Below are 10530 nucleotides of genomic sequence, written 5' to 3'. Positions count from 1 at the left end.
ATTCTGAAAGACGCAGCCAAAAATCATTCTAAAAGAAGAAGTTATCACGCTATAAGGTATGTGTTTGAAAAATTATCACAAGCAATTATTAGTCAACAGTTGCAAATATATTACGACAATTATAATAAGCTGAAAAATAGACCATTTAGTTATTTTATTAAAAATTTTTATTATTTCAGATAACTTCGTACCAATGTTTCACGCTACCCAAGAAACCAATTTAACCAGCTAAACAATCCAATCTTAACAGGTAATGTAAAACTAGAATCAAATTTAGATTTGAAATTGTAATAATGGCATATTATATATTTTTTTTCTAGTTTGTGCACCAAATTTGATGTAATTTTTATTTTTACAGGCTAAGTTACATTGCCCAATTGGATGAAGGCTTTCAATATAAAAGCAATAAAATTTAGAGCAATTCACAAAATAGGTAATTAAAACTAACTGTATTTTTACAATATATAACATATTTTTTTAGGCAAATAATATTACTTGTGGCGAGCTATTGCAACTTAAGTTTCTGGATTAAAAAAATTAATTTTGCTTTTATTTTAGATGGCTTGAAAATGATTTTTGTTTCTGCAGACAAGGCAACCAATTTAACAATTTGGATCTACTTGGCTCTAGGTAAAAATTTAATTTGTTAAATTTAAAATCAATGGAATATAATATTGAAACAGAAAAAGGAAGTGGCTTTTTAGAAACACAGCCTAAAAATTACCAATTACCATATTGATATTGTTTTTGCTACTTTTACGGCTCTAAAATTTTAAAGAACCATGATATTAAATAATTTAAAACAATATTTTAAAGAGGTTAAAATCCTTAATTTGTATGTTTTAGGAGGGAATTAAAGACGCGGACTTAATCATTCATTTAACTAAGCTACAGCAATTACGATATAAGGTGAATATAACTTGTATTTAATAATATATAAAGTAACTTGGTGTGACCATGTATATATGTATATATATATATATATATATATCCCATTCATAGACAAACAAAAAAAAATCGGCGTTTTTATGATAAGATAACTTAACCCTTTACACAATTATTTTGATTTTTAGATTGCTGTACTATTTAAAACAAATCAAATAAGAAGACAAGTTCACTGTTAAACTATCCAATAATAAAAGGTAATTTGGATTTTTTGTATATTATATAACATTGTCTTACTGGTTATTAAAAATATTAACTTAACTTTATCACTTTACTATACTAACTAATTCCTTATTCATCTTAACTGATATTCTTATATTTATTATAAAGTGGTCATAAAATAGTTTAACTAAAATGTCATGATTTTGTATGTTTATTAATCTAAATTTATTTTTTCAGGCAAAGTTACAATGCCTATTATGGATTAAGGCTTTTAACATAAAAGCGATGAAGTTTTAAACCATTTACATTCACGGTAATTACATCTCTTAAACATAAACTTTTAATATGGATGTGCCAAAAGTATTAAAAACAACACAGTTTACATCACATATATGCTGATGACTAGTGAACATATGGCATCTTTTATTTTATAATATTTTTTAAATCCATTATCATTAATATTGGTTTGGTTTTTAATGGCAATAGTTTTAATATTTTTTATTTTGTTTTAACAGAATGGTCTAAGAATGATAATTCTGAAAAATGGGCAACGTGGAATTGTTAGATCTTCAACTGCTACAAGGTAAGTTTTAGTTTATTTTATAATTTTCTGTGAGCTTAGCCTTAAAACCAGTAATTGCTTTGTAATATTGTCCAATTGTTTAATATTGTTCTCTGTAATTTATTTTAATTTTTAAATTATTAAATGCTAATTTTTTCTTATTTACCGATATCAGTGGACAAAACTAATACATGTGTGCCTAATTATAATAGTGGTTTAAAGTATGACCAATTTTTTATTAACAATAAAATTTTAAAGAGATTTTTTTATCTTACAATCCTTTTTTTGTTTTAGAGATCCTTCTATCCTTCTGTAATGTGGATTCCACTCCAGACTACACAATCAAACCTCGGTGGTTCTATTACCACACAATTCAATCTGCGTGGTGTAACACCACACAATCGCTACACACTATACAATCGAATCTCATGGTAAAAAACCTCATTAATTAAATTAATTAACTCTATCTCTTTTACTATTTAAACCCTTCTTGTTAATTTTCACTAGGCTAAGATAGCTCTAATGTGTGTAATGCTTCGCCTTCTGGCACTTTTCAATTTTCAACTAACTGCAACATTGTTGCAACTAAGGCCCTTAAACAAATAGGGTTAATGGGGGGGTCATGTTAGGATAGGTTAGGATAATGGGGGGGTCCTTAAACTGTAGGCTTAAGTAACTTAACTTAAATAACTATAATAACTATAAAAACTTGTATATAAATATCTGTAAAGAGGACAAGCCTCACTCAGTTTTCGTAATTTTAAAGCAAATCTGGATGTATACGGATATCGGTAAACGCTTAATTCGGATAGCCGATCGCAATTTCCGCCACTCTCCATCATATCAGTTTTCTAACTGGTATGATCTTTTCTTTATCTTTCTAATTAAAAGTTTGGTCGAGTATTTTCTATGCTTGGGTTAAACTTCTCTATATTATGTAAGTTGTAACATGAGTCGAAGTCTTCGCAGAGCAAAAAAGGAGGAAAAAGATTTTGGACGAAGTCTTCAATTTATTGTAAAATTTTGGTGCTGTCTTCAATTTATTGTAAAATTTTGGTGCTGTTGGATTTGTACTTCAAACTTTTATCAAACTCTTGACCTCTAAACTCAGGACTGAAAAATGAAGATGGAACAAATAAAGGTTGGTTGCTATGATAACCACTAATGTGGTGTCGTAGTTCAAGTTAAATTCTTTCAGAAAAGAATTTAAACTTTAAAAAATTCTTAGAAAAGAATTTAAACACTAAATGTGTTATAATATCACTTGTGTGATATTTTGTGTTGCGATGTTCGCTTGAATGAATCGTTCATTCTTTGATCAATTCTTCCGTATAAGAATTCAATTTTTGGCACGCTCGATTCCGACGTTTTTACGCTTGCTTGCGATTAGGTCTTACGTAGTTGCGATAGAAAGTAAATCTTAGAGAAATTAAATTTTTTAGAATTTCAAAAAAAAATGCCAGAGTTAGCAAAAAATGATAGAAAAAAGTTTTAAAAAGTATTTAGTTACTTATAGATTAAAGTTCAAAAGTTTAAAGACTTAAATATTTTCAAGTTAGAAACATCTTAATTTTAGCTCGGTGGTTTAGGTTATTTATTTAAATTAGACTTAAAACATTTCAAGAATAAATTTTCAAGAATTTGCAAGTCCTCTTAACAACTTTAATTTTTGGGAACTATTGTCCCAAATGTAAGTATCTTGCTGGCATATTTTTTTTTACACAACTAACCCTTAACCAAAAACCATTTATTTTTTTAGCTCCACAGGCTAACTAAGATAAACCTTTAAAACCCCTAACCGTTTATTTTTTCAGCTCTACAGGCTAACTAATATTAAACTAAGACTAACCATAAACTTGCTTTTTTTTAAGGTTTTTAGGTTTTAGGTCAACAATCTAAATTGGAAAAATCAAAATATCAAAATATCAATCACATCATCACAGTTTTACAGTCTTACAGTTCAGTTCATGTTAATTTAGATTATCCGTTTTTAGTGGTTCAGAACCAATCGCGATCAGACCGATATTCTGCTAATATGTACAACCACTGAGAGTTAGTTTTAGTCCGCCGTATACATCCAAAGGTTTTGCCGGGTTTTATGGGTTTCCGATCTTTTCTTCTCCTGACGACTCCCATAAAATTCCGGTGTTGGCCTAGAACTAACCCATTGCTTTCTGGTTGACCTTGTCGTGGTGCAATGGCTTATCACCAACAAACCAGAGTGACCTGGTTTTGATTTTAACAAAACAGTAATTTTAAAATTGGCCTTTTTCCCAAAAAATGATTATCAAAACCAGGTCATACAATTTTTACCCTTAATTGTAAAACATTACCTACTTAAATATTTATAAACACAAAAAATAATCATTTAACAATTATTTTGTACAACCATAATAGTCTGTTCCACGGTCGGCATTTTAATTGTCATAATATGGTTGCAAATTTTACCTAATATTTGCCTGTGATAATTACACTTTCACCGCATATGGAAGTTATGGACATACATAAATATTATGACCGCTTAACTTTATCATATATATATATATAAGATTATGTACTCACAATTGTTAATAATTTTTAAATTATTGTTAGTAAATGTTTTAATTTATTTGTTCCTCTTTTTGTTAAAAGCCAGTTATGTAAAGCTGGTAATGTTACAATAAAATATAAGGGAAATTTATTTGTGATTTATGAAAAAATTTAAATTAAAAAAAATAAAATTTAACAAGTTGAATACTCTTTGCAATTATTGGGAGTTATAAACAGTAACTATTCTTTAGTATTAAAGAATACAAAAAAATTTAAACCTGAGTTTTTTTTTGAAAAAATTCTTGTCATTCTGATAGGTCAATATTAACTTAAAAAGACTGGCAAAATTCATTTAATTGTTGTTTTTTATTTTTTTACATATACAATTAACAAAATATCATGGACCAAATCACATTCATGATTAAAAGCAAAACAGTATTAAACATTATTGTTAGGTTTTCAAATCAATTCAAAAATATAGCCAATAAAACTAATTAATTAATATCATCTAACAAAAGTTGTTCTGCATTGAAATTTACAACTTTACTACAAAATTTGTTATTTTAAAATATTTACAAAAAGATAAGTAAAATTGTTTTCTTAAGTAAAATTCTCAATAAAATTGTTTTACTCCTGTTAATTAATTTTAACTATAGATTTTTACACACAATATGTATATATATATAATTTAGCATAATACAATTGAACTATTTTAATTTAAACACTAAAACAAATAAGAATAAATTAAATAAAAAGATTTAATATATATAACTTTCGGTTTTAAATTTCTGAAGTAAGAAATCAAAAAATTTTCATAGGAAGTTTTTTAATGTTATTTTTATTTATCAGCACTCAGCATTATGCTTTTTACAGAAAACCATTCATAAATTTACTCCATACAGCTACAACATTGAATAAAGTTGTGCAAAAATAACAGATAAATGTAGTTAGGCAATGTAATTTAGAAATTTGCAAAATAAGTTATTTTAAGTTGTATAAGTTTTTTACACTTTACTGATGCTTTTTAAAAAGAGAGGGAAACGTGCTTTTTATAAACATGTTTGTGGTGAACAAAAAATCATTGAGCTTTTGGTCGTCCCTTACCGACGAATATTGAACTCTGCCATTTTGGTCCTTGGTTTACTCTATGTGTATTTATTATCTCTGTTAAAGAACTACAGGCTGGTATTTTTAAACATGGCATTCTAGAGATGGTCATTTCTTGCATGGTTGCCTGGACAACAGTGCCAGATGGATCATAGGATTTTTCAGGTTTTCATCGCTAACATTAGAGTGTTCATGCCACTTGGACAACACATGCTCTGTTTGACCCTGAAATAAACAACATTGTTAAATTATAATTTTCCTTTTACCTACTTTTACTAAGCATCTGATATATCAAGTACTAAGGTTGGTAAGTGGTTAGAACACTAAACTTTTTGCGGTTCCCGGTTTGATTTTCACTGCTATCATTTTATAGCAGCCTTAACTAAAGTGTTATTAACAGACACATAGTATAAAGTCCCGCTAAGTTCAACATCCAACCACGGGTTAAATTATCAGGCAATTTGTATTTTAAACTTCCAATGGCAACTAAAGACTGGGTCAGGGTAACAAAACTTTTTATGTTTAGGTTTTTAAAGATGACTTTTTCACATCAAAAATAAATATAAATAAAATTGGAAGTACTTTATTATAAATGGGCCAAACACAATCCTTACCTAAAAGAAGAGGCTTATTGTGTCAAATCAGAAATAGCTAATTGTAGACCTTTCTAAAGTACTTTAGCTAGCATAAAACGTTTTTATTTAAGATAATACTGCATAGAAATAACAAGTTGTTTTTCAATTATAAACATCAACAATTATAAACTTCAATTATAAACAACAACAACAACAAACGTGCATGTTTAGTGTTTCCAATTAATAATTTTAATTTTATTTTATCCTCGATGTGGATTTTATAATGTTCTACATTACACATATAAATTACTAATTTGTTAAATAAAATAAACAAATTAATAAATAAAAATATAATTTTTAAATACTTTAAAGTTTATTCAATTTTATTATTGAATTTTAAATCAAATAAATTTGGCAAAAAATCAAAACAATGACATAACAAACACGTGCAGAAAAGTACAACAACCGTAGGCAAAAAGAAACAAGTTATTTATTTAATTAAAAATAGAGAACAAAATAAAACTAGTAATTAAACTAGATTTATTTGATAAATAAAATATGGTTCGAAATCGTTTGATTTTTTTTATAAATATAATTTATTTAGTAGGTTTATTAAATAAATTATAAATTTAAATATTAACTTTTTTTAATTTAAACCTAATTTTAACAAACGAACACGCATTCATTGATATTGTAATATAAAAGTAAACTAAATTTAAAAGCAAAATACCGATCCTAATTTTTGGTAATCAAACGAGTATTAAAATATAATAATAACAAAACAATTAAAAAAAAATTTACACATTTTTTACTTATACTTTAACATTTTACTTAAATTTTCAACCAATATATTTTACTTTAATGGACAGCGAAAAGGACGATTTTTGACGGCGACCAGAACGCTATTAAATTATTCAAGCGTTAAACTCACACTGATTTGTTATTTTATAAAAAAAAAATAATTACACCTTAACTAAGAATATTACATAACTTTGATTTTTAATAAACAAACAAGCATTTATATATATTATACAAATAAAATTAATTAAACCCAGTTTTATGTTGTTAGTATCAAGATATACATTTTACTAAATTTTAAATTCCCAAAATTGATTTTTGATTTTTAATAAATAAACAAGCATTTAAATAAAATAAACAAACAAAAATTATTTTTTAAACATGTATTTTAATTACTATTATCATAAAATACATTATATTACATTTTAAATGCTGAATATCAAACTTTAATTTTTAATAAAAATACAAGAATTTAAATATAATAAACAAACAAAAATTAAATTTTTAATCCATTTTCGAGTTATTAATATTATGATATATAACTGACCAAAATTTGAAAACTTAATAACGATCTCTAAGTTTTAATAAACAAACACCTATTAATTACTAATTAATAATATTTAATTTATCAAAATAGGAGGATTGAAACACGATATGATAATAAGCAACATACTAAAATTTTAAAAATTTATATACACAAAAACAAAAGTTATTTGATTTCAAAATTCGGATTAGTAAGAATAAAAATAAAAATAATAACTAGATTTATTTGATAAATAAAATATGGTTCGAAATTATTTGATTACTTTTAACATAAAATTTTATAAATAAAAAAATATATGCATAAACATTAACCAAGAATATTACATACCTTTGATTTTTAATAAACAAACCAGCATTTAAATATAACAAACAAACAAGAATTATTTTTTAATTATCTTCAAATTATAAATATTATAAGATATAACCGACCAAAATTTAAAAACCTAATAACAATCTTTAAATTTTAATAAACAAACACCTATTAATAAGTAGTTAGTAATAAAAATTTTAATTTTAATTCATTTTTGAGTTAGTAATATCATGATATACAATTGACCAAGATTAAAAAAAATTAATAACAACCTTTAAATTTTAATAAACAAACACCTATTAATTAGTAATTAGTGAAAAGTTAAAATTTTAATTCAGTTTTGAGTTACCAATATCATGATATACAAATGGCTAAGATTTAAAAAAATAAATAACAATCTTTAAATTTTAATAAATAAACACCTATTAATTAGTAATGAGTAATAAAAATTATAATTTTAATTCATTTTTGAGTTACCAATATCATGGTATACAAATGGCCAAGATTTAAAAAATAAATAACGATTTTTAAATTTTATTAAATAAACACCTATTAATTAGTAATTAGTAATAATTAAATGTTGTAAATAGGAGAATGAAAACACAATCTGATAATAAACAACATACTAAAATTTCAAAACTGTAAATGTTCACAAACAAAAGTTAGGTTGACTCAAAATTTACAGCTTATAAGACACTGGAAAAGATTAATAATAATAATAACTAGATTTATTTAATAAATAAAATATGGTTCGAAATCATTTAATTATTTTTAAAATTAATCTGTATTAATAAATAAATTTATGCATAAACATTACTTAATTAAGAATCCTAATTAAATTAATAAATCAAATGTTACGTATTTAATTGTTGGACTAAGGAAATTTCAGAACAAAATTATTTTAAAAATTTTAAAATATTAATCTTTAATTTTTCAATCAACAAACAATTAATTAAATATACTTAACAAACAAAAATTACTTTTTTAACCCAATTTTAAGTTGTTAATATCAGAATATACATTACACAAAGTTTTGAATGCTTAAAAAGGATTTTTGATTTTTAATAAATAAACAAGCATTTAAATATAATAAACAAACAAAAATTATTTTTTAAATTTGTTTTTTATTTAGTAATATTATGAAATACATTATACTACATTTTGAATGGTTAATATCAAACTTTAACTTTTAATAAACAAACAAGAATTTAAATATAATAAACAAACAAAAATTGAATTTTTATTCCATTTTCGAGTTATTAATATTATGATATATAACTGACCAAAATTAGAAAACCTAATAACAATCCCTAAATTTTAATAAACAAACACCTATTAATTACTAATTAATAATATTTAAATTATCAAAATAGGAGGATTGGAACACAATATGATAATAAACAACATACTTTAATTTTAAAAATTTATTTACACAAAATCAAAAGTTATTCGATTTCAAAATTTGGATTAGTAAGAATAAAAATAATAAAAATACGGACAATAACAATATGTTTCGAAATCTAAGATTTTGAACCATAATAATAATAATATTGACAATAACAATATGTTTTGAAATCTAAGATTTCGAACCATAATAAATACACTGACAATAACAATATGTTTCGAAATCTAAGATTTCGAACCATAATAAGGGTTCAATAGTAAATTAAAATAAAAAAATAATTAAATTAAAAAATTGTTTTACAGTTAAATTAAAAAAAATGATTTAAAACATATTTAAGTTTTAAAAACTATTTTTTTGTTATCTTAAAGTTAACTGAATTTTTAACATTCAGTTAAATACATAATTTAGCATTTTTTTAAAAACTAAAAAAGTTAAAAATTAAATAGATATTTATTTTTAAATTTAAGAAATTTAAATGATTGTTTGATGTGTTCGATAGTGTATCAAGTTTAAGAGCTTTAAAGTATTTGATTTAGTATGGGAATCTAAATAAATACATCCCAAAAAATAAATATTTATGTAGTAATAACAATATATCAAAGTTGGTTAACTAATGATAATTTTTGTAAATTTTTAAGAAAACTTGAAATATTTAACTGTATTTAAATTTTTTGATTAAGACAAAAAAATAATAACTTATTAAGAACAAAAATTTGTTACATACATTGTGATTCAATTTATATTTAAAAATGTAAAATATTAATTAACATGAAATATTATATAATCGAGGATAAAGCAATTTACATCTAAAACCATCCGAGCGTGATAAATAAAAACAGAAATCGGGGAGTTCCCCGAAGCGTCTAAAAGAAAATTGTAATTTTTTTTTTCTTTTTGATTAGGTTTTTCTCGCTTTCACGTAAATAGTTGGAAGGTTAACAAAAGAAGTTCATCAAGTGCAACCTAAAAATGACGAAGTTAAATTCATAGTTTTAACATGTTATTAATATTAACTGTTTACAAAAGTATTTCTTCGTGCCAAAGTGTCTTGTTATATCTCTAATATTGTTATATCTCTACTGACGATCACAAAACTTTATTTCTGCGTTTATCAAGTTTAAATAAATTTAATTTGTTGATTACTTTTAGGTTTTAGGCTCGTTTGCTTTAACTTTTAAAATGTGTTTGGCTTAAACAATCATAGTAAAATTTTATTTTTAAAGTACTTCAAAATAGTTGGATGTCGTTACTTTAACTTGAGATTATATTTATGTTAAAACACTCAAAAGAACACCTAAGATAAAAAAAAATTCAAAAAATATTGAACAGAACAAAAATTACATCATTTTTATATTACGTATACAGTTTATATTCATATATCGCCTGTAATTTAAGTTTTCAAATTACGTTATGTAATATTTTATTAAATATATTTTTTGTTTTACAGGCAGTATTGATCATTACAACACATAACAACATCGTTTTTTTTTTTTTGTATATATCTTTATCCTCGATGTGGGAAAGTCGAATGCGCGACTTAAACATAGAGTAACATCAGTTACTCCGACCCAGTCTCGAGTTGCTTGTTGCAGTT

This window comes from Corella eumyota, chromosome 1 (assembly GCF_963082875.1).
Source record: "Corella eumyota chromosome 1, kaCorEumy4.1, whole genome shotgun sequence".
Lineage (NCBI taxonomy): Eukaryota > Metazoa > Chordata > Ascidiacea > Phlebobranchia > Corellidae > Corella > Corella eumyota.
This window is presented reverse-complemented; position numbering follows the sequence as displayed.